This window comes from Trachypithecus francoisi, unplaced genomic scaffold, assembly GCF_009764315.1.
Source record: "Trachypithecus francoisi isolate TF-2019V2 unplaced genomic scaffold, Tfra_2.0 Lachesis_group0, whole genome shotgun sequence".
NCBI lineage: Eukaryota > Metazoa > Chordata > Mammalia > Primates > Cercopithecidae > Trachypithecus > Trachypithecus francoisi.
This window is the reverse complement of record NW_022681453.1, coordinates 36822276-36849083: the sequence shown is the minus strand read 5'-3', so window position 1 is coordinate 36849083 and position 26808 is coordinate 36822276. Positions and strand designations below refer to the sequence as shown.

At 38.4% G+C, this 26808-nt stretch overlaps 1 protein-coding gene across 1 annotated transcript in view; it reads right to left on the bottom strand.

Annotated features, from left to right (window-relative positions):
• Positions 1–26808, bottom strand: part of TAFA1 (TAFA chemokine like family member 1) — a 565111-nt gene that overhangs the window by 155101 nt on the left and 383202 nt on the right. The window lies entirely within an intron of this gene.

The window sequence follows — 26808 nt, the reverse complement described above, 5'->3', positions numbered from 1 at the left end:
CTTTTCTTCTTTATTAGTCTGGCTAGTGGTCTATTTTGCTAATCTTTTCAAAAACCAGCTCCTGGATTCATTGATTTTTTTTGCAGAGTTTTTCATCTCTCTATCTCCTTCAGTTCTGTTCTGATCTTAGTTATTTTTTGTCTTCTGACAGCTTGTGAATTTGTTTGCTCTTGCTTCTCTAGTTCTTTTAATTGTGATGTTAGGGTGTTGATTTTAGATCTTTTCTGCTTTCTCATGTGGGTATTTAGTGCTATAAATTTCCCTCTAAACACATTGCTTTAGCTGTGTCCCAGAGATTCTGGTACGTTGTGTCTTTGTTTTCATTGGTTTCAAAGAACTTATTTATTTCTGCCTTCATTTCATTATTTACTCAGTAATCATTCAGGAGCAGGTTGTTCAGTTTCCATGTAGTTGTGCGGTTTTGAGTGAGTTTCTTAATCATGAGTTCTAATTTAATTGCACTATGGTCTGAGAGACTTGTTTGTTACGACTTCTGTTCTTTTGCATTTGCTGAGGAGTGTTTTATTTCCAGGTATGTGGCCAATTTTAGAATAAGTGCGATGTGGTGCTGAGAAGAATGTATATTCTGTTGATCTGGGGTGGAGAGTTCTGTAGATGTCTATTAGTTCTGCTTGGTCCAGAGCTGAGTTCAAGTCCTGAATATCCTTGTTAATTTTCTGTCTTGTTGATCTGTCTAACATTGACAGTGGGGTTTTAAAGTCTCTCTCTATTATTGTGTGGGAGTCTAAGTCTCTTTGTAGGTCTCTAAGGACTTGCTTTATGAATCTGGGTGCCCCTGTATTGGGTGCATATTTATTTAGGATAGTTAACTCTTCTGGTTGCATTAATCTTTTACCATTACATAATATCCTTCTTTGTCTTTTTTGATCTTTGTTGATTTAAAGTCTGCTTTATCAGAGACTAGGATTGCAATCCCTACTTTTTTTTTTTTTTTTTTTTGCTTTCCATTTGCTTGGTAAATATTCCTCCTTCCCTTTATTTTGAGCCTATGTGTGTCTATGCACATGAGATGGGTCTCCTGAATACAGCACACCGATGAGTCTTGACTCTTTATCTAATCTGTCAGTCTATGCCTTTTAATTGGGGCATTTAGCCCATTTACATTTAAGGTTAATATTGCTAAGTGTGAATTTTATCCTGTCATTATGATTCTACCTGGTTATTTTGCCCATTAGTTGATGCAGTTTCTTCATAGTGTTGATGGTCTTTACATTGTGCTGTGTTTTTGCAGTGGCTGGTACTGATTTTTCCTTTCCATATTTAGTGCTTCCTCAGGATCTCTTGTATGGCAGGCCTGGTGGTGACAAAATCCCTCAGCATTTGCTTGTCTGTAAAGGATTTTATTTCTTCTTCACTTATGAAGCTTAGTTTGGCTGGATATGAAATTCTGAGTTGAAAATTATTTTCTTCAAGAATGTTGAATATTGGCCCCCACTCTCTTCTGGCTGATAGAGTTTCTGCAGAGAGATCCACTGTTAGTCTGATGGGCTTCCCTTTGTGGGTAACCTGACCTTTCTCTCTGGCTGTCCTTAACATTTTTTCCTTCATTTCAACCATGGTGAATCTGATGATTATGTGTCTTGTGATTGCTCTTTTTGAGGATTATCTTTGTGGTGTTCTCTGTATTTCCTGAATTTGAATGTTGGTCTGTCTTGCTAGGTTGGGGGAAGTTCTCCTGGATAATATTCTGAAGAGTGTTTTCCAACTTGGTTCCATTCTCCCCATCACTTTCAGGTACAGCAAACATAGGTTTGATCTTTTCACATAGTCCTATGTTTCTTGGAGGCTTTGTTCATTCATTTTCATTCTTTTTTTTTCTCTAATCTTGTCTTCATGCTTTATTTCATTAAGTTGATCTTCAGTCTCTGATATCCTTTCTTCCACTTGATCGATCTGACTATTGATACTTGTATATGCTTCACGAAGTTCTCATGCTGTGTTTTTCAGCTTCATCAGGTCATTTGTGTTCTTCTCTAAACTGGTTATTCTACTTAGCAGTTCCTGTAACCTTTTATCAAGGTTCTTAGCTTCCTTGCATTGGGTTACAACATGTTTCTTTAGCTCAGAGGATTTTGTTATTACCTACCTTCTGAAGCCTATCTCTGTCAATTCATCAAACCCATTCTTGGTCCAGTTTTGTTCCCTTGCTGGCCAGGAGTTGTGATCCTTTGGAGGAAAAGAGGCATTCTGGTTTTTGGAATTTTCAGCCTTTTTGTGCTGCTTTTTCCTCTTCTTCATGGATTTATTGACCTTTGGTCTTTGATTTTGGTGACCTTCAGATGAGGTTTCTGCATGGCCATCCTTTTTGCGATGTTGATGCTATTGCTTTCTGTTTGCTAGTTTTTCTTCTAACAGTCAAGTCCCTCTTCTGCAGGTCTGCTGGAGTTTGCTGGAGGTCCACTCCAGACCCTGTTTGTCTAAGTATCACCAGCGGAGGTTGCAAAACAGCAAAGATTGCTGCCTGCTCCTTTTTCTGGAAGTTTTGTCCCAGAGGGGCACTCACCAGATACCCACTGCCTTTCCTGTATGAGGTATCTGTCAACCCCTGCTGGAAGGTGTCTCCCCAACAGAAGGCATGGGGGTCAGGAACCCACTTGAGGAGGCAGTCTGTCCCTTAGCAGAGCTCAAGTGCTGTGCTGAGAGATCTGCTACTCTCTTCAGAGCTGGCAAGCAGGAAACGTTTAAGTCTGCTGAAGCTGTGCCCACAGCCGCCCCTTCCCACAGGTGCTCTGTCCCAGGGAGATGGGAGTTTTATCTATAAGCCCCTGACTGGGGTTTCTGCCTTTCTTTCAGAGATGCCCTGCCCAGAGATGATGAATCTAGAGAGGCAGTCTGGCTACAGTGGCTTCATGGTTCTGTAATGAGCTCTGTCCAGTCCGAACTTCCCAGAAGCTTTGTTTACATTGTGAGGGGAAAATCCTCTACTTAAGCCTCCGTAACAGGGGACGCCCCTTCCCCCACCAAGCTTGAGCATACCTGGTTGACTTCAGACTGCTGTGCTGGCCATGAGAATTTCAAGCCAGTGGACCTTAGCTTGTTGAGCTCCATGGGGATGGGGTCTGCTGAACAAGACCACTCACCTCCCTTGCTTCACCCCCCTTTCTAGGGGAGTGAATGGTTCTGTCTCACTGACATTCCAGGCACCACTGGGGTATGAGAAAAAGTCCTGCAGCTAGCTCAGTGTCTCCCCATATAGCTGCCCAGTTTTGTTCTTGCAATCCAGGGCCTGGTGGTGTAGGCACCTGAGCAAATCTGGTCCGTGGGTTGCAAAGACCATGGGAAAAGCATAGTGTCTGGGCCAGATAGCACCATCCCTCACAGTACAGCCCCTCATTGCTTCCCTTGGCTAGGGGAGGGAGTTTCTTGATCCCTTACACTTCTTGGGTGAGGCAACACCCCACCCAGTTTCTGCTCACTCTCCGTGGTTTGTGCCCACTGTCTAACTAGTCCCAATGAGATGAGCCGGGTACCTCAGTTAGAAATGCACAAATCACCTGACTTCCTGTTGGTGTCGCTGGGAGCTGCAGATCAGAGCCGTTCCTATTCAGCCATCTTGCCCGGGAATTCACCAATAGATACTTTTTAAAAGAATGTAATTTGGCAATATTTACCAATATTTCAATGGACATACCCTTTGACCCAGTAGTATCAATTCTTAAAATCTCTTCTATTGATATTCTTGCAAAAGTTTACAAAGTTATACGTACAAAGATATTAAATGCCTTATTCATAATAGAAAAAATGGGACAGTTATTAAAGATAATATAAGAAATGAATACAGTATTTTTAGTCACAAAGAGGCCAGGCTGATGAAAGCATTTTGTGTATGGCCAGTGTTTCCTCTGGTAAAAAATGTGAGCCTAGAAAGCCCTGTCAAATACATATTATATTTCAGTTGACATGCAATCATTTATAAATCAAGGCAAAGCATGTCATGTTCTTACAGACACAAAGTCCCCCCGATGCAGAATAAAGACTGTCTAGGCATGTTTCCCAAAATATCAACCTACATGGATGAACTTCAAAAATACAGAACTCTCTTTATAAATGTGGACAATGTGCTGCTTAGCAAACCCACAGTTTTATTTTAATTAAATAGTAATTTGACCTTTAACCCATGGTCAGAGGTACTTTTCTTACTTTCATAGTAAAAAAAAAAAGAATTCACTCAAAAATTATAAATTAAGTGAAAATTACAACCTAATTTTGTAAGAAACAGATTTCAAAGTAAAGCTGAAGTATTAATGGCTAATCACATGGAGATCTCTATTCTATTATGATAGAAACTAATTATTAAGGTTTAAAAACACCATCTGAAAGGTCCATTCTGACCCTGAAGTTTACATTCAAAAGAAATCAGATGGCCATACATTCTTTAAAAAGAAGTGTCTTTATTAAGAATGATTCATTTCAGTAGAGTTGTCAGTTTCAGAGTTTGGAATACAGGACGAAAGGGTCTGACAAAACAAAGATCCTGTTAGCACGCCATCTAACTCTGTAGATGTGGGAATTTGTCGGAAAAAGCAAATAAAAAGGAGGCTGGTGGTTAGATAAAAAAAAATTCATAGGTGGCAAAATGAGCTGAATATAGCAAAAATGGAAAATTACAGAGACAAATGTTAGCTATGATATATTAGAGAAAAATGCATAGATACAGATGAAAAAGAGGCTTAGAGCAATAATGTTTAAAAAAATAGAAAGGCTTAAACTGACAGTGAATGCACATTGAGGCCTCTGTGTAATATGGTTACTAAATTTGCTAATGTGCTTTGGAGCTTTATTAATAATGAATCCAATCATTTTTTTCTTTAAATCTATACTACCTTTTTATAAACATATAGTTCATATCTAGTGATTCTAATGTGTTCAATCAATGCCATGTCCCCTAAAACCCTCTGGTAAAAATTGTTATTTTTCTGCATATCTCCAGCCACCAAGATTTCTCTAACCCTAACTTTTTCTAGTGTGAGTTAAAACAAGAGGAATTTTACTGTGGTTCCTAAAAATGACATATTGAAATACTGAATACGCTTTTTCAAACTATATAGAATATGCCTATTATGGAATTCAGGCTTAACATTCATTCATAAAGTAACATGAGTTATTTTAGTGGAATAGGGAAATTCCACTTTGAATCTCAGGAATTAGTTTTCAGGATATAGTCAGAAATGGTTTAGATACTTTTGTTAAACACAATAATAATTATTTTTCATAAAAACCTAGAGCTGAATGAAGTGTGTATTATAAATAACCTTCCAAGGTTGTGGTCTCAGAAAGTAACCATGAGGTCCTCCTCCATGAAGGGGGAAAAAAGTTTTTTGTATCCCTGTTAGAGCCTGCGTGTACTACTGATGGACCTCATACGGGGAATCCTTGATTACAGCAGAGAACTGCCTTTCAAGTTATGTCCTGAGTGAGAGCAGAAAAATGACTCACTAAAGGAAACAGAAAATCTGGGAAAATAAATCAATCTAATGCACCATCATGCTTTTATTTCACCAGCACCCATCATAATGCCTGGCTCAGAGTTATTTATTTGTAAATGCTTGTTGAAGGTTGAACATGGAGTAAATTCATCCCACAATTCTCTGTTGAGATAAAACATTTCCATGGCACAGAATAGCATGCATAAAAATTGCCTCAGTGGCACTATTTAATGTAAAAAATAAATAAATACCCTAATTTATTTAATAAATAAATAAATACCCTAGGCTCCGTGAGCGTTACGTTTAACCAGTGACCTTAAGGAGAGGCTTATGTGTAACTGGAGAACTCCAATAATCTCTTCCTTAGTGTCTTAAAATAGTCCCCTTTTGCAAACTGAGCTATAGACTGCCATTTTGAGTCTAGCATAGAGAAAGTCAGATCTGTGAGAAACCTAATTATCACTGAAAGTACAATGTCTGGATTTATAGTCACCAGAATTTTTAGTCCTGCTTTCAGCCAACAACAAAGACAGATTTTTGAAGCTGTAGATTTTGAGATTCATTCCATCACACTCTTCTTGTGCTTAAGGGCTTCACCCATAAGAAAGTGTCTCTATGCAGACACCAAAAAAAAAAAAAAAAAAAAAATTAGGCACAGAGTATATGGATTTAATTTTGAACTTTACAAAGAAAATTGTGAGCACACTAGCAATCTAGATGTAGGGCAAGTATATGCATTTCCATATCAAACCAAAACACACAAGAGAATAATCTTTCTTTCTAAACTAAAGAGTCTTGCAAATTGATCTCATGGGAAATTGTTTCTAGGACCTAATTCTTATGCATATAATATATTTCAAAAATGAATTAAAGGGAAATGGTATTGTCTCCAACAAAATAAGCTTCTGGCAGGCAAAGCTGCAGCTACACACATCTCTATACACTTTACACCTACTAGCTACAGAGCAGACACCCAAGAGGCCAACAGAAAAGAAAGCAATAGTCTACAAAACTAATTCATCAGCTACACAGCTGGCCTTCTGGAGCCAGCACTCTTGGTGAAGGCAAACAGTTCCCTCTAGGGAAGGGAAGGACAGTTGTCAACAGAGATGGTAGTAGAAAAACCTATCTGTAGCTAGGCCAGTCTCCCCTAGGATTGTCAGGCTAGATCATGTGCATAGCACCCTAGATGAGTTCTCAACACTTGTAAAATGGAATTGATTGACCCATATGTGGACTTTTCAAATATGTGCTCTCTGTGCCATCTACACAGGATAGTAGAGACAATTAAAAACAAAAACAAACAAACAAACAAACAAAAACTCATAACCACCTCAGTCACCACACATTACCAGAGAACAATCTAACCTAATTTTAAAAATGTGATATGATTACGATTGTGGATTGCAGTGTCATATAAAAGTGCTTCAAATTCCAGCTGTGTCATTTGTTAGTTGTGTGACTTTGGACATTTTAAGTAGTAAATCTGAGTCTTTGTTTCCTCATATAAAAAATAAGGATAACAACAGTATCTGTCTGGTGTTACCGAAAAAATATTATTCATGGTGTGGAGAATAAATTTGGCACACTGTCTCGTTTATAGCAAGTCTGCTAAGTTTTTCTGTGCAGGGCCAGATAGTGAAAGTATTAGGCTCTGGGGGCCATGTGAACTCTGTGGCTACTTGTAACACAAAAGCAGCCACAGTTTAGCACTGTAGGATGGCCAGAGTTAACACTAATATATTACACAGTTTCAGATAACTAGGAAAAGGATACTCAATGTTCCCAATACTAAGAAATAATAAATGTTCAAGATGATGGATATACTAATTACCCTGATCTGATCATTGTATGCTATATGTATCAAAATATTACTATATACCCCATAAATACATACAATTGTATTTCAATAAAAAAAAATGAAAAGCAACTACAAATAATTTGTAAATGAATAAGTGTAACTGTGTTCCAGTAGGAAACTACTTAAAAAACAAGGAGGCAAGTTGAGTTTGGCCTACAGGCTGTAGTTTGTAATGGTTTCTAGACATGCGTAACAATAATATTATGAATAAATCTAGTCATAGCAAATACTTGAGATTACCTACAACGTGCCACATATTGCACTAAGTGCTTCATGTGGATTTATTCAGTCTTTATAACAACTTTCAAGGTAGAAATGAATAGTATATCCTTTTAAGAAAAGATAAAACAGGCCCAGAGACTTTAAGTGCCCTCTCAAAATCCCACAGCTAATACGGTGAAAAGTAAGGATTCAAATCTAGGTTTTCAGGTTTTGAAGTCTTGTTTTCTTAGCCACTTACTCTGACACTGACTATTATGTACTAATAACCTGGTTTAGCAAGTACTTTAGTCTTTGATCAGGATTTATGCTGGGGAAACACCATGTTGTTTACACAGTCATTGGAAAAGTTTTCAAAATAAGTAAAAGATTATTCCACCTATGGGAAACAACTTGAGAACAGTTCTTTCCATCTTCCTTGTAATAGTCTAGATGCTACATTATCTCATTTAATCCTCGGGGGGAAAAACCCAGTGAGGTAGGCTCTATTATTACCTCCATTTAACAGAGGAGGAATGTGAGGTTAAGAAAGGGCAACCATCTTATCCAAGGTCCCACAGTTAGTAATTATAGAACCAGGACATACATAGGTTCAAAATAAAGGGACACAGAATAATCCAACAAGCCAATGAAAAACAAAAAAACAATGATTGCAATCTTTGTTTTAGACAAAACAGACTTTAAATCAACAAAGATGAAAAAAGACAAAGAAGGGCATTACATAATGGTAAAGCGTTGAATTCAACAAGACCTAAGCATCCTAAATATATATACACTCAATGCAGAAGCACCCAGATTCATTAAGTTCTTGAACACCTTAGAAGAGACTTAGACTCCCACACAATAATAGTGAGAGTTTTTAACACCCCACTGACAATATTAGATAGATTATTGAAGTAGAAAATTCACAAAGTTATTCATGACTTGAACTCAGCACTGTACCAAGTGGAACTGATAAACATCTACAGAATACTCCACCCCAAAAGAATAGAATATAAATTCTTCTCATTGTCACATGGTACTTACTCTAAAATCAATCACATAATTATAAGTAAAACACCTTTCAGCAAATGCAAAAGAACGGAAATCACAATAAACAATCTTTCTGATCATAGCACAATCAAATTAGAAATCAAGACAAAGAAATCAACTCAAAACCATACAAGTACATCAAAATTGAATAACCTGCTCTGAATGTCTTTCGGTTAAATAATGAAATTAAGACAGAAATCAGGTTTTTTTAAAACAATGAGAACGAAGATACAACATGCAAGAATTTCTGGGACACAGCTAAGGCAGTGTTAAGAGGGATTTATAGCACTTAAAGTCCACATCAAAAAGAAAGATCTCAAGTTAACAACCTAACACCACAACAAAAAGTAGAGAACCAAGAGCAAACCAATCCCAAAGCTAGCAGAAGATAAGAAATAACTGAAATTAGAGCTGAACTGAAGAAGACTGGCATATGAAAGCCATTTAAAATATCAATGAATACATGAGGCATTTTTTTGAGAAAATTAATAATAAAATAGCTCTGCCACTAGCTAGACTAATAAAGAAGAAAAGAGAGAGGATCCAAATAAATACAATCAGAAATGGAAAAGGGAATGTATTACCACTGACCCCAGAGAAATACAACTGACCATCAGAAAATATTATGAACACCTTTCTGCACATAAACTAGAAAATCTAGAAGAAATGGATAAATTCCTGGACACATACATCCTCCCAAGACTGAACCAGGAAGAAGCTGAATCCCTGAATAGACCAATAATGAGCTCTGAAATTAAATCAGTAATTAATGGCCTACCCCCCAAAACAGCCCAGGACCAGATGGTTTCACAGCTGAATTCTACTAGATATAAAAAGAAGAGCTGATACCATTCCTGATGAAACTGTTTCAAAAATTGAAGAGGGACTCCTCCCTATCTCATTCTATGTGGTAAGCATCATTCTGATGCCAAAACCTGGCAGAGATACAACAACAACAAAAATACTTCAGGCCAATATCCTTGATGAACATCAATGCAAAAATCCTTAACAAAATACCAGCAAACTGAATCCAGCAACACATCATAAAAGCTTCTCTACTACGATCAAGTAGGCTCCATCCCTGGAACGCAAGGTTTGTTCAACAGACTCAAAACAATAAATGTGATTCATCACATAAACAAAATGAAAGACAAAAACCACATTATCTCAATAGATGCAGAAAAGACTTTTGATAAAATTCAATATTGCTTCATGTTGAAAGCGCTCAATAAATGAGGTATTGAAGGAATATACCTCAAAATAATAAGAGCCATCTGTGATGAACCCACGGCCAACATCATACTGAATGGGCAAAGGCTGCAAACATTCCCCCCCAAAACTGGCACAAGACAAGGATACCTTCTCTCACCACTCCTATTCAACATAGTGTTGGAAGTCCTGGCTGGTGAAATCAGACAACAGAAGGAAATAAAGAGAGTAAGTCAAACTATCCCTCTTTGCCGATGACATGATCCTATATCTAGAAAACCCTATAGTCTCAGCCCAAAGGCTCCTTAAGCTAATAAACAAGTTTGACTAAGTCTCAGGATACAAACTCAATGTACAAAAATCACTAGTGCTCCCACATCAACAACAGTCAAGCTGAAAGCCAAACCAGGAACACAATCACATTCACAACTGCCACAACATAAAATAACTAGGAATACAGTTAAGCAGGGAGGTGACAGATCTTTACCAAAAGAACTATAAAACATTGTTCAACAAGATCAGAGATGATACAAATGGAAAACACTCCATACTCTTGTATAGGAAGACTCAATATCATTAAAATGGCTATACTGTCCAAAGAAATTTATAGATTCAATGCTATTTCTATTCAAACTATCCATGACATTCTTCACAGAACTAGAAAAAAGTATTTTAAAATTCATATGGAACCATAAAAAAGCTCAAAAAGGCAATCCTAAGGAAAAAGAACAAAGCTGGAGGCATCATGCTACCTGACTTCAAATTATAATATGGGGCTGCAAAACAGTATGGTACTAGTACAAAAACGGAGACATAGACAAATGGAACAGAATAGAGAATCCAGGAATAAGGTCACATAACTATGATAATCTGATCTTTGAAAAAGCTGACAAAAACAAGCAATAGGGAAAGGATTCTCTATTTAATAAATAGTGCTGGGATAACTGGCTAACCATGTGCAGAAGATTGATACTGGACATGTTTCTGACACTATATACAAAAATCGACTTAAAATGGATTAAAAATTTAAATGCAAAAACCCACACTGTAAAAGCCCTGGAAGACAATCTACATTTAAGATTAAAGTCTTAAGTGTAAAACCCAAACCTCATAAAAACCCTAGAAGACGACTTGGCAATACCATTCTTGACATAGGAACAGGCAAAGATTTCATGATGTAGATACCAAAAGCAATTGCAACAAAAACAAAAGTTGATGAAAGAGATTTAATTAAACTAAAGAGCTTCTGCACAGCAAAGGATACTATCAACAGAATAAACAGGCAACCTATAGAATAGGAAATAATATTTGCAAACTATGCATCTGACAATGGTCTAATATCCAGCATCTATAAGGAACTTAAACAAATTTACAAGAATAAAACAACCCCATTAAAGGGTATTAACAGACATTTTTCAAAAGAAGACACACATGTGGCCAACAATCATATGAAAAGAAGCTCAACATCATTGATCATTAGAGAAAGGCAAATCAAAGCCATAAGATACCATCTCACATCAGTCAGAATGGGTATTATTAAAAAGTCAAAAAATAACAGGTGCTGGCAAGGTTGTGAAGAAAAAGGAATGCTTATACACTGTTGGTGGGAGTGTAAATTTCTTCAGCCATGGTGGAAGACAATGTGGTGATTCCTCAAAGACCTAAAAAAGAAATACCATTTGACCCAGCAATCCCTTTACTGGGTGTATTAGTCTGTTTTCACACTGCTATAAAGAAATACCTGAGACTGGGTAATTTAGAAAGGAAAGAGGCTTAATTGACTCACAATTCCACATGGCTGGGGAGGTCTTAGGAAACTTACAAACATGGCAGAAGGCAAAGGGGAAGCAAAGACCTTCTTTACATGGTGGCAGGAGAGAGAGGAATGTGTCAAAGAGGAACTGTCAAATGCTTACGAAACAATCAGAGCTCATGAGAACTCACTATCATGGGAACAGCATGGAGAAAACCTCTCCCATGATCCAATCACCTCCCTCCCTCAACATATGGGGATTACAATTTGAGATGAGATTTGTGTGGGGACACAGAGCCAAACCATACCTTTTTGCCCTTAGCCCCTCCAAAATCTCAGGTCTTTTCACACTTCAAAACCAATCAGGCCTTCCCAACAGTCCTGAAAGTCTTAACTCGTTCCTGCATTAATTCAAAGATCCACAGTCCAGAGTCTCATCCGAGAGAAGGCAAGTCCCTTCTGCCTTTTTTGATTTTATGATCCTATAAAGTCAAAAGCAAGTTAGGTACTTCCTAGATACAATGTGGTTACAGGTATTCGGTAAATACTCCTGTTCCAAGTGGGAGAAATTGGCCAAAACAAAGGGGTTACAGGCCCCATGAAAGTCTGAAATCTAGCAGGGTAGTCAGTAAATCTTAAGGCTCCAAAATTATCTCCTTTGACTCCATGGTTCATGTTCTTGGCATGTTGATGTAAGATGTGAGCTCACACAGCCATGGGCAGCTTTTTCACGGGCTGGCATTGAGTGCCTGCAGTTTTTCCAGGCACATGGTGAAACCTGTTGGTAGGTCTACAATTCTAGGGTCTAGAGATCCTCTTCTCACAGCTCCCTAGGCAGTGCCCCAGTGGGGACTCTGTGTGGGGGCTCACACCCCACATTTCCCTTCCACACTATCCTGGCAGAGGGTCTCCATGAGGGCCCTGCCCCTGAAGCAGACTTCTGCCTGGACATCCAGGCATTTTCATATATCCTGTGAAATCTAGGCAGAGGATCCCAAATCTCAATTCTTCTGTGCACCCACAGGCCCATCACTGAGTGGAGGGTGCCAAAGGTTGGGGCTTGCATCCTCTGAAGCAACAGGCCAAGTGGTACCTTGGCTCCTTTTAGTCATGACTGGAGCTGGGGTAGCTGGGATGCAGGGCACCAAATCCTGATGCTGCACACAGCAACAGGACTCTGGACCCAAACTCTGAAACCATTTTTTTCTCCTAGGCCTCCAGGCCACTTGTTACTTTTAGACTGCCAGGCCTGTGATGGGAGGGCTTGCTGCTAAGATCTCTAACATGCCCTGGAGACATTTTCCTCATTGTGTTGGCGATTAACAATTAAATCCTCATTACATATGCAAATTTCTGCAGCCAGCTTCAATTTCTATCAAGAAAATGGGACTTTTCTTTTCTATTGCATCATCAGGCTGCAAATTTTCCAAACTTTTATGCTCTGCTTCCTTTTTAAACATAAATTCCAATTTCAGATCATTTCTCTCAAGTTAAAATTGCCACAGATCTCTAGGGCAGGGCAGACTGCTGCCAGTCTTTTTGCTAAAGCATAGCAAGAGTGACCTTTGCTCCAGTTTCCAATAAGTTCCTCATCTCCATCTGAGACCACTTCAGTCGGGACTTCATTGTCCACATCACTATCAGCATTTTGGTCAAAACCATTCAACAAGTCTCTAGGAAGTTTCAAACTTCCCACATCTTTCTGTCTTCTTCTGAGTCCTCTGAACTGTTCCAACCTTTGCCCATTACCCAGTTCCAAAGTTGCTTCCATATTTTCAAGTATCTTTATAGCAGCATCCAACTCTCTGTGGTACAACTTTACTATATTAGTCCATTTTCACACTGCCATAAAGAAATACCTGAGACTGGGTAATTTGGCGAGGAAAGAGGTTTAATTGACTCACAGTTCCATAGGCTGTGGAAACCTCGGGAAACTTTCAATCATGGTGGAAGGCAAAGGGGAACCAAGGACCTTTTCACAAGGTGGCAGGAGAGAGAGGAGCATGTGGAGGACCAACTATCAAACACTTATAAAACCATCAGATCTCATGAGAATTCACTCACTATCATGAGAACAGCATGGGGGAAAACCTTCCCCATGATCAAATCACCTCCTTCCCTCAACATGTGGGAATTACAATTAGATATGAGATTTGGGTGGGGGCACAGAGCCAAACTGTATAACTGGGTAATACCCAAAGGAATATAAATCATTCTATCGTAAAGACACATGCACAAATATGTTCACTGCAGCACTATTCCCAATAGTAAAGACATGGAATCGACTTAAATGCCTTTCAATGGTAGACTAGATAAAGAAAATGTGGTGGCCGGGCGCGGTGGCTCAAGCCTGTAATCCCAGCACTTTGGGAGGCTGAGACGGGCGGATCACGAGGTCAGGAGATCGAGACCATCCTGGCTAACACTGTGAAACCCCGTCTCTACTAAAAAATACAAAAAACTAGCCGGGCGAGGTGGCGGGTGCCTGTAGTCCCAGCTACTCAGGAGGCTGAGGCAGGAGAATGGCATGAACCCGGGAGGCGGAGCTTGCAGTGAGCTGAGATCCAGCCACTGCACTCCAGCCTGGGCGACAGAGTGAGACTCTGTCTCAAAAAAAAAAAAAAAAAAAATGTGGTACATATACCCCATGGGATACTACGCAGCTATAAAAAAGAATGAGATCCTGTCCTTTGTAGCGACATGGATGGAGTTGGAGGCCGTTATTCTTAGCAAACTAATGTAGGAACAGAAAACCAAATACTGAATGTTCTCACTTACAAGTGGGATCTAAATGATGAGAACACGTGGACACATAGAGGGTAACAACACACACTGGGGCCTACTTGAGGGTAGAGGGTGGGAGGAGGGAGAAGATCAGGAAAACTAACTAATGGGTACTGAGCTTAATAACTGGATGATGAAATAATCTGTAGAAAACCCCCATGACACAAGTTTCCCTACGTAACAAACCTGCACATGTACCCCTGAACTTAAAATAAAAGTTAAAAAAAAAAAGAACTAGGATAGAATCCCAAGTTACTCAGTTCCAAGATTAAACATTGAACCACTTAAACACTGCAATGAAATGTCCCTTTTCAGTTCAGGAATGTCATAAAATTGATTCAGGTTGAGGACCTGGAGTTCAAAAGGCCTATATCCTAATCAGTTTTGCAGACCTTTGGAGATGGGCTGATACAACAAATACTAATGCAAAGACAAACAAAAGATAACGTTTAAAACAGAGTAGACGGTCAATGAAAAACATCATTTAATTAGGAGAGTGGTTCTCAAAAACTCCCTGGCTGTGCCTTTGGAAGTCTTTAAAAATATATAAATACCTTGGCTGCTTTTTTAGAGATTATTTCACTTTTGACTGGAGTATAGCTAAAATCAGAGGTTTTCTTTCCCCTCCATTGTACATTACAAGCCTTTGTGGGATATTCATATATGCATATGCAAAAAATAGTCTATAGCAATGGTCTCAAACTTGGCTGCATATGTGAATCACTTGTATATGTAAACTACTTAGCACTGAGCCTGATACACAGAGAACTTTCAAAACATATTAGTTATTACTGTTAATTAAGGTTGTTAAGCATGAAAAAGCAGACTTCATATCTGTTTTAATGAATTGAATTGAACAAAGAAAAGAATGATTCATAGTAGTCCTTGGGAATCATCTATAAGTTAATCTGATATTGACTTTTCCGAGGCATGAAAGTTGATTGGGCTTATTTACATACAAAATGTATAGATCACGACTTCCTTAAGGTCAGGGACAACATCTGATTCATCTCCATTATTTTTTGTCCACTGACTTGTGTGGGGTAAGTATGCCAATATGTACTTTCTGAATGACTCCAAATATGCTTTGTTGGATAAACCAGCACTTAACGATTTTAATCAACTATGTTTGAAGCAAAATAGGTTTAAAACTTAGTTGCATGGTAATAGAAAGTCCTGAGAGATATCGTCAAATGATAACACCACTGTCTGGAGTGGGATACACAATAGAAAACAGTCCTGCTCCTAACAAAAGCAAGCTCTTGCCTTTGATGACAAGCACTGATCCAAAAGCAGAGAGAAAAATGAGGCTAGAAGGCTACTTATGTTTGGGAGAATTACAGTTCAGGTGGGAATACACAAAAAAATCTGGAAGAATCATACCAAAAGAGGATCTTCTTATACAAAGATTTGGTTTTGATAAGATCAGCACCAGATAAATTCATCCCCAAATACAATTATTCTGAAATGTGATTAGCCTATGGAGAGTTGACGAAGCCATCGCCAAGAGAGAAAGGTGGTTGGAGATAATGCTCTTCTTCTACTTTTGCACTGGAGGATGATTTTGCAGGCAGAGAGATAAGAGGTGTTGAAAGTAATGCAATCCATAAAAAAATGTATAGAGACAGAGTATCTGAGATCATTGAGATAATATGAAAAGGCTGAGCTGGAGTTCTTAGCAGGGATGGGGACATTTATCTCGCAAGAAAGCATAAGTAACTTAACAACAAGGAGACCTGGAAGTAAGCAACTTTCATCAATACCAAATCATAAGATGAATGCTTAACATGATGCTGGCATAGTATTGTGGGTTTTAGAAATACAAGGGATGGGGTTATAGATGATGGAATGGTTACAGGAGTTTTAAAGGTCATTTTGTGCATCAAGACATGCTGAATTGTAGAGTATTCAAAGAGCCAATTTATTGTCATAAATATTAATCTGTTAAAACCTTTATAATCAGTGAACTCTCACTTTAAATTCCACCTTTGCATTTGATTGTACACAGAAGGGTTATTTTTATTTGTATCAGTATATATAGATAACAGTACAGAAGGCAATTGAGAGTGGTTAACTTGCTCAGAACTCACTCCCCCTCACTCCTTTCTTCTTTACGGAGACAAGCCCTTTACAGCTTTGCTCCATCCATATGGTTACGGTGTATATAAAGTATGATCATGTTTATAAAATATGACCCCTGCCTACCAAACCTCAGTGGATTGGCCAGGACTGGGAAACTGACTCAAGCTGCACCAAAGTGGATTTAGAATTCTCATATGCATCTGACTGGTCTCTTAAATAGCAGCATTTAATCACTGGAGTTGTGGGTGGCTACGTTTCACCATGTGGGATGAGAAGCAGAGAAAGCTAATTTGCAGGGTAGAGATGCAAAGAGGAGAGTGACACCATCTTTGGTCTATTTCTGAGTCTCAGATGCATTCCTGCCCTCAAGTTCCGGGAGACATTGTATTTCCTTATAATAAATTTCCTCCTTGTGTTGTATTCTTGCCCAAGTGAGTTTCTATTCCTGTCAAACAAGAGTCTGAACTAATACAGAAATGAGCTCTAGCTGTTTGCAGAATGCATTCAGTTTTACTCCTGAAAGGGAGTCCTAACAAAATGAATGTTTGCTAGGCAGAGTGACCCAAGTGTTCAGTTTGAATACTGATAAGCATTTCCCTCACATTGGAGTTAGATTTGAAAATCCGGTCTCATATTAAGATTGGCGTATCTGGTCTTTCAGATGGTGACTCGTATCTTGATGTAAAATGAAATGACTTGTGTCTCTTACGGTAGCTCTGACATCAACATTTATTACACTGTAGAGCGTGCTGTTGTCTGCTGTGTGAAACATGCTCAAAAGGTATTGTTTGCCAAGGGCTTCAATGAGGAAAACAAAGCAGAAAGAGGGCATGGGGTACCTTAGAAAGGGCCAAGCGAGTAGAGCAGATAACCTGGGTTCTAGTCTTATGTTTCCTTGAGCAGCTTGAGTCCCTCTCCCTGAGTTGATATGGATGAAGCTAAACAGAATGGCGTAATGGAAGAGTATGTTTTTAGGGTTAACTAACCACATATTCAAATCTCACTTTTGCCACTTACTAGTCACGTGACTTTAATTTAGTTACTCATGCTTTCTGAACCTCAGTTTTTTCCTCTGTAAAATAAAAATATATGTTCTTCTTCCCTTATAGAATTAAAAAATAAGAAATAACATAAAAGCTGGGCACTTAGTAGGTGTTCATTACATAGTAGTTATCATTATGAGGCCAAATCAACTTGTTGGATTTAATTCCCTTATTAACTTATTTATGTGTTCACTCCTCCCACAAATATTTTCTCTGTGCCTGCTATGAGCCAGGCACTGTGTTAGGGGCTGGAATTGCACCAGTGGGAAAAAAGCGATATCTATGTCTTCATGGTGCTTACAATTCAGTGAGCACTAGAGCAAATGCAATGGATGATCAAATTTCTTGGTCTTTGCAGACCTCATCATGGTAGAGGAACCCTACATGTTCCTGTCTGAGCAGGCAGTGGCCTTCCTGTTTACTATTATTTTAAATGCAATGTTCGTGAACACCTTTTCTTCCTCATGCTCATGCTTCCACAACCTGTATGAGGATTTAAGCACGTGGGTAATTGTATGCTGGCCACCATTTGCAAGGCTATGATGTGAATCTTTGTTGTAGGCAACATCCTGGTACTCAACAAATGGTCGTAAAAACTTGCAATTTAAAAGTGAAAGATATATTGACTGTGAACTTTACATATTGTGGGAACAATTTTTTTCCCCACTGAGATTGAGGCCAAATGAATCCATTTCCATCTCTAGTAGAAAGTTTGCCTGAGGACAGATTGGGGGCCTTGTACACTGGCTTCCTTTATAAACCTTGACAGTTCTTCAAATATGTTTTGTATTTTCCAGCAGATTCTTTGGCTTAGCTTCCTATTGGGGCTATTCTTTAGTGGCTTTCACTTTTTTTTTTTTTCCCCAATGGCTGATTTTTTTTCTTTCTTTGTTTTTATAGTGCTGAATGTATTGTTTTCCATCTGATTGATTCTGCTATTTCATTTTATTAATTCAGACTTTCTTACATGTGGGTCTTTGCAGTTTATTCCCCAAATTGTGTTTTTCCAGCTCAGTTTTGGCCTCTTCCTGAAAACAAGGCTATGCTGCATTATGCTCTGAAATTTCTTCACCTGCAGTTTCATATCACCTGCTGGTTGCATACTAGGCTATTTGTCATGTGATTAGCAATTAGTAAAAACAGCATTTTGATCACAAGCCCAGAGGAACACCAAAGATTGGTAGTCCATCTTCAAACCCACCTGGCTCTCTTCATCAAAGTGCTCATTAACTCAGAGTTTGGGCTTCCATACTGTCAGTTTCTGGGATTGATTATTCTCCATTAAAGTCTGGATCCATGTCCACAACAGCCTTGTCTTTACTTGCATGTACATTTTCAGCTGTCACTAAACCATCATACTGCCATCAGGGGCCAGAGAAGTCCAAATAATGCAAGGCTATGTTCTTCAGAGATTCCTGGGGCTTTGGCCAGACCACAAAAATAGTCATCACTGTCTTTATTGTATTTCAAAACCCAACAAATAACTACTAATGTCTATGATTCTTTGTTCACTTGTTTTCAACCTGTGAGGCATCTTAAATAACTTAAATATTTATCCAAAAATTTGGATAAAAGTGGGAGAAATAAGGAGGCACTCTTATCAAATACTTTCTATGTGTTAGATGGCAGACCTCAAACTGCCTACAAACTGTTGGCCCATTAGATACTAGCCTACATAGAGATTTTCAGAAGTGTAAATTAGTCACAATAGAATTTCACACAAGAATCTAGATTTCTAGTTTCTCTGAAAAATATCAGGTTGAGCAACATTGGATCACAATGTCCCCATGGGAACAATTAGCTGGTACTGACACTGACCAGTAGCACCATTCCCAATTAAAAACAGTGTGCGCTCACCAGTTCTCCACACTCTCTAATACTCTTCTCTGTCTCCAACTTGGCCACTTTTGTTTATTTTTAAATGAGTTCTCCACACTCTCTAATACTCTTCTCTGTCTCCAACTTGGCCACTTTTGTTTATTTTTAAATGTTATGCATCCCATGTGCATTTGAGGTTGCAATATCTATCTTAGGTGATTTCAAGTATTTTAACTTCAAAAAAAAAACCATTTATTGCAGCACTATTTACAATAGCAAAGTCTTGGAACCAACCCAAATGACCATCAATGCTAGACTGGGTAAAGAAAATGTGGCACATATACACCATGGAATACTATGCAGCCATAAAAAACAATGAGATCATGTCCTTTGCAGGGACATGGATGAAATGGAAAACCATCATTCTCAGCAAACTAACACAGGAACAGAATACCAAACATCTCATATTCTTGCTCATAAGTGGGAGTTAAAAAATAAGAACACATGGACACAGGGAGGGGAACATCACACACTGGGGCCTGTTGGGAAGTTAGGGGCAAGGGGAGAGAGAGCATTAGGACAAATACCTAATGCATGCAGGGCTTAAAACCTAGATGACAGATTGATGGGTGCAGCAAACCACCATGACACATGTATATCTATGTAACAAACCTGCATGTTCTGCACATGTATTCCAGAACTTGAAGTAAAATTAAATTAAAAAATAAATAAAAATCATCTGCAGTTTACCAATGAAAAAACAGGCTCAGAGGAGTTTTCTTTATAGTAAGAGTGGACCCATGCTTTTTTACATTGCATCAATGGGGAGAGGGGAAAAATATTACAATCTTTTTTTAACAGAAGAGTCAATAAGAAAAATAAAGTATTTCTGACTTGCTTGGCCTGTTGTGCATTTTGTTCAGTGATTTCTAGATTATTATAGTAGTTCAATTTTATAGTTAGAGGCAAATCAAAAACAGTTAAAGGTGGAAAAAGGCAAAGCAATGCTCTAGAAGATTATACTGCAAAGTATCTTCTCAAACTGATTCAGCCACATGATCATAGTTAGTTAAGATGATAGATTATTCCCTGGCACTCCCCAACTTATCCAGGGATTATGAGTCCAGACAATTTTAAAAAACCCAGCAAAACACGAAACACCCGAGGAGTTTTAACAAAGAGAACAGTCATTCTCCAATTGTCTAGGAGTACTTTTGTGGCTCTTATGTGTGGTTTCATGAAGATAACTTCTAATTCTCATAAGGTTTTCAATTTCCCACACACTTAAAAAAGGAATTCCATCATCCTACTTGTAACATTTCTTAAGAAGTTAACAATTCATTTTGCGTTTTTGCTGCAAACGTTGAGCTATTTCACTCTGGTTAACTTTAGGCTCCAAAACATTTAAAAAAAATTATCAATCATCTATATTTTAAAACAAATATATATTTAGGCATTCCGTTTCCTGAGTGTCTTAAAAGCACATAGGTGGTCTTGCTTTCTTTTATAATGTCTGAATGGCGGATCTGTCTTGTCTTTTGAAGGTGTGGCACTTGCAAATATTTTGAGAGGGAACCTGGTTTTTTTCTAATAAGAATGTGCAAATGTGCACACCATTCTAAAAACAGGAGATCTTGTTTAACAAGAAGAGTATTTGGAGAAACAATGCAAGAGGCAGCATCAATTTCTATTGAAATTGAAAACAATGTGAGAGTGAGTGATGGCAAATCCCTAAGAAATGGAGGATTTAAATTGAACAAGGGCTATAAAATGGAATTGGCTAAAGGAAAACAATCATTCAGAAACTAGATAGGACAATATTATCTTTGAACTGTGACTACTATTGGCTAAGAACCGATGAGGTGATGGGGTTGATAGCACCAACTTTAAGATGTGGACCTCATAAATATTTTGCTAACTTCAATCATTTGTTTAAATACATATATCCTTATTGTAGGCCTGATTTCTTTGCAAAGAATAAATTGAAAATTCACTTTAGCAAATTTTTTGAACTTCAGCAATAATGTATTGATATATGATGCCGGCCAATGCATCGCCTTTTTCTTCATATCAGCTATAAAAGATATTCTGATCCAAGGATTTGTCAAAAGCTCATCTTAACTATTACAATGGTTGGTGGCCTTTGTTAGCCTTTCATTATAAAACAATTTATATCCAGGACACATTAGATTTATTTTGGGTGGGGGTGTGTGTGGGTGTGCCTGCACCAACATTAAGTGTGTGCTAGACAAAGGTTCTAGAACATCTCTCTTCTAACTAGGCATGAAAGATTGATATTATAACACCTGTTTTAAAGAAGTGAAGTTCCTGCTATAGCAAAACGTAGGCCATCTATTTTGACAATATCATAAGGTCATATCAAGCAATAAAATAGTGATTTACATATATTTTTATATACATAATACATTTTATGTTCATCAGATGCTTTCATAATTCTCCCACCACCCACTAGTCCAGGACCTACTATCAAGTTAATTCACAGAGAAAACGGCAGGAGAGAATTACTGGTATAAACAATGAATTCAGAATACATTCTTGTGTGATGCTGTCTTGCTTCTAAATAGTAACTACTCCACAAATGTGTTGCCCCCCACTTTCCCTTGGGTTTAGATAGAGTAAGTTGGTGGAGATATTGGTGGCACAGATAGAATGGATTTTTATTTTGTGCTCCCCTTCCCACATAAACTTGTGCAAATAAGTCAATACAAAATGATATTAAGGAAATGAAAGAGGGAATAGGGGAGATAAGTAAAATCATCATGGTTTTCTTTTTCTATTAAAGAAAACATTAAAAAAAAAATCTCAAGATATCCTCTGGTTAGTGGACACTCTGACATCCCTGCTGTCCTTATGATGTTCTGTGTAATGGGATTTCTTTTTACTTAGACTACGTTATCTATATGGGCCACAGAGATGTAAGGGCTTCAAGGCCCATCAGAAATGATTTTGCGATATAGTGATAAAGTCACTAAAATTCTGGCCCCAAAGGTGACCTCCCACCAGGGACTGAGAAACATCTATTCTCTCTATTGGATCAAATTCCACACTGCTCAGCATCTCCCTTGTTTAAAAACTAACCAGAGAAAACATATATTAATCTAACATTAATTTTTTGGGTTTATTTCATCTCATAAATTTAATTTGATTAAGAGACAATGGTGAGGTGAAGCACACTTTTAAAGATTATACGAGTTGTCTGTTACTTGAGGACAAAAAAATCCTGAGGTTTTCACTTGGGAATGTGGACAAAATGAAATTCCAGGCAATTAACTGGCAGAATTGCATGTATATTTACACGTAGAATGGCTTATTTTTCATTGTAATTAGCTTTTAGAGTATCACTGGGGATTCAAATAAATGTATGGGAATGTGTACACATAAATAAACTGTTTGCATTTGAGTTAATTTGTTTCACCACTAGACATGGGCAGCAGCTAAGTGAGCCATTAATGTTGAACATTAGTTTTACAAACAATAGAACCACTCCCTTCATCCAAGCAGTTGTCCTTTATTTTTTTGTCTCCTTCCTAGAACCTGCCTTATTAGAACTTTTATATTCCACTTCTCAATCTTGGCTTAACATTAGAATCACCCAGGGAGCTTTAAAACAAACAAACACAAACAGGCAACACAAGTGAGCAGATGCATGGGTCCTACCACAGAGAGCCTTTTATTTTGTCTGGGGTACGGTTGGACTAGATTTTCAAAATCTTTTCAGGTGATTCTAATATGTCTGAGGTTGTGTACCACTGAACCACACAACATGAATTTTGTCAGATATTAGGAACATCCCTTTGATTATCACAACTTTTCCAGCCCTGCCTCTTTGCTTACAAGTGACTTGTGTGGTTCTTGACATGTTTAACCTTTGCCTCCCAGTGGAGGAAAATCATGGCATATGACCACTGACGGACACTGAAAGTTGTTACTAAACAACTTGAAAGTGCGTTTGACCTAACCTTTGTTTCCTTTTGTCCCATTAAATCTCACCACTGCAAGATTATTAAAGCCTAAAGAGATCTTGCACATTTTTATAAGGCAACTTTACCATGTTAAGCAGGAAACTGGTAAACAGGTTGAGATTACTGAAGAATGACACTGTCATTTACAAGAATTCTGATTTCCCATGAGGGACCTAGATTACATTACACTTGAAGAGACTTCTGTGCCGGAAACATCCCACTTAAAGCTTCAGGTGGGTCTTAAAAATAGGCAACCTCATCATTTATGTGCTGGCACCATCTAAAGTGCTTTGCATGAGGTAATTTACTACATTCTCACAACCACCCCATAAGGGAATGTAGCACCTTATAATGATCTTAAATAAGATCACTATTCCTGCTTAAGCGGTAAGGAAACTAAGGTTAACTTAGAACCGGGGGGTAAGGACAGTGAGTTCTGGAAACTTTGAGTTGGAGTCAACGTCCAGAGTGTCAGAATTGACAGGTCAGAATATAAACACATTTGAACATGATCAGGCGCTAGATAGACAGATATGATTCCTGGTTTTTCATTCTAAATCTTGCTTCTAATAATAAATATGAGCTCTGTTTATTGAGCATATACTTTTCAATCAGGCACTTCACTGGATACGTCATTTAATTCCTTTAAAACCCACAAAAGCTAGATGAGTAAAATCATTCCTTTTGGTGTATAGAAGAGAAAACTTATGCTTAGGCAAGTAAAATAACCTGCCCCAAGTCCAAAGCTGGATTTGAACTGTCTGGTCTTAAAACCTCTGTTTTGAAGCCCTGCCACATATTGCCTGCCTGTAAGAAAAGGTATTATATAAGTTTGTATCCACTACATTACACTACTTCATGGTTCTTTACATTTCCATCCAGTGAAGTCTGTTTCTCCATTGTCGACATGTATGCTTAAGAAGAATCAACACTACATTGTGTAATGGTTTGAAAACAAGGACTTGCTATAAGGATGGTAAAGCAGGCCTATGAATTGTTGCTTTATACAAGAATCCTTGTGCCCTCTGTTCTTTCTGAAAGTTAAGATTTCAAGCTGTTTTCCTTCACATTCGTCCTGTGACAATTCTCTGTTGGGTGCAGCTACAGACAAGAGGGAAACTGGAAAGGACACTCATGCATTGATATTGTTGGGCTGTGTCCCCACCCAAATCTCATCTTGAATTGTAGCTCCCATAATTTCCATGTGTTGTGGGAGGGATCCCATGGGAGACAACTGAATCATGGGGGCGGTTTCCCCCATATGGTTTGCATAGTAGTGAATAAATCTCATGAGATCTGATTCTTTTTTCTTTTTTCTTTTTTTGAGATGGAGTCTCACTCTGTTGCCCAGGCTGGAGTGCAGGGCACAATCTCGGCTTGCTACAACTTCTGCCTCCTGGGTTCAAGTGATTCTCCTGCCTCAGCCTCCTGAGTAGCTGGGACAACAGGCACATGCCACCATGCCCAGCTAATTTTTGTATTTTTAGTAGAGACAGGGTTTCACTATGTTGGCCGGCTGGTCTCGAACTCCTGACCTTGTGATCTGCCCACCTCGGCCTCTGAAAGTGCTGGGATTACAGGCATAAGCCACTGCACCTGACTGATCTGATGATTTTATAAGGGGAAACCCCTTTCACTTGGCACTCATTCTCTCTTGTCTGCCAAAATGTAAGATGTGCCTTTCACCTTCCACCATGACTGTGAGGCCTCCCCAGCCACACAGAACTGTGAGTCTGTTAAACTGCTCTTTCTTTATCAATTACCCAGTCTCAGGTATGTCTTTATCAGCAGCATGAAAATGGACTAATACACCCATCTTTATTTGAAGTGTCCTATGTGGTAATTCACATCCTCGATTTTTTGGGTCAACAATTCCTTCTCCCTCCTTACCTCCTCACCCTTCTCATTGTCAAAATATCTCGTCCATTCTAGTGTTGGAGCATCCAAATCATATTTCTTGCCTTCGTCTGTAATTTGGAAGTTCTATAAATATCTTTAGCTGTGGTCCTTGAGTTAGAAGTCACATATAACTTTCAGGTTTCAACTTCTCTGAGTACCAATACCGATTCCATAAGCAGCAGCAGGTAGAGTGGCCAGAAAATGGATTTTTTTTTTTTTTTTTTTTTTCAGATCCAGAAAGTTTATTCTCTGTCCTACTCCCATACCCCACTGTTGTTGCCCTTTCAGGACTCTTTACTGCCACATCCCAGGTAGGCCTTTAATCTCCACTGGTACCCACGGTTTAGCACCGTTTTCTCATACTTGACTCTTTCTTTTTTTTTTTTTTTTTTTTTTTATTATACTTTAAGTTCTAGGGTACATGTGCATGACGTTTATATCATGTATAACTCCCCCATGCAATCCCTCCCTCCTCCCCCCTCCCCATGATAGGCCCCAGTGTGTGATGTTCCCCTTCCCGAGTCCAAGTGATCTCATTGTTCAGTTCCCACCTATGAGTGAGAACATGCGGTGTTTGGTTTCTCTTCTTGTGATAGTTTGCTAAGAATGATGGTTTCCAGCTGCATCCATGTCCCTACAAAGGATGCAAACTCATCCTTTTTGATGGCTGCATAGTATTCCATGGTGTATATGTGCCACATTTTCTTAATCCAGTCTGTCACAGATGGACATTTGGGTTGATTCCAAGTCTTTGCTATTGTGAATAGTGCCGCAATAAACATACGTGTGCATGTGTCTTTGTAGTAGAGTAATTTATAATCCTTTGGGTATATACCCAGTAGTGGGATGGCTGGGTCATATGGTACATCTAGTTCTAGATCCTTGAGGAAACGCCATACTGTTTTCCATAATGGTTGAACTAGTTTACAATCCCACCAACAGTGTAAAAGTGTTCCTATTTCTCCACATCCTCTCCAACACCTGTTGTTTCCTGACTTCTTAATGATTGCCATTCTAACTGGTGTGAGATGGTATCTCATTGTGGTTTTGATTTGCATTTCTCTGATGGCGAGTGATGACGAGCATTTTTTCATGTGTCTGTTGGCTGTATGGATGTCTTCTTTTGAGAAATGTCTGTTCATATCCTTTCCCCACTTTTTGATGGGGTTGTTTGTTTTTTTCTTGTATATTTGTTTGAGTTCTTTGTAGATTCTGGATATTAGCCCTTTGTCAGATGAGTAGGTTGCAAAAATTTTTTCCCATTCTGTAGGTTGCCTGTTCACTCTGATGGTAGTTTCTTTAGCTGTGCAAAAGCTCTTTAGTTTAATTAGATCCCATGTGTCAATTTTTGCTTTTGCTGCCGTTGCTTTTGGTGTTTTAGACATGAAGTCCTTGCCCATGCCTATGTCCTGAATGGTACTACCTAGATTTTCTTCTAGGGTTTTTATGGTATTAGGTCTAACATTTAAGTCTCTAATCCATCTTGAATTAATTTTCGTATAAGGGGTAAGGAAAGGATCCAGTTTCAGCTTTCTACTTATGGCTAGCCAATTTTCCCAGCACCATTTATTAAATAGGGAATCCTTTCCCCATTTCTTGTTTCTCTCAGGTTTGTCAAAGATCAGATGGCTGTAGATGTGTGGTATTATTTCTGAGGACTCTGTTCTGTTCCATTGGT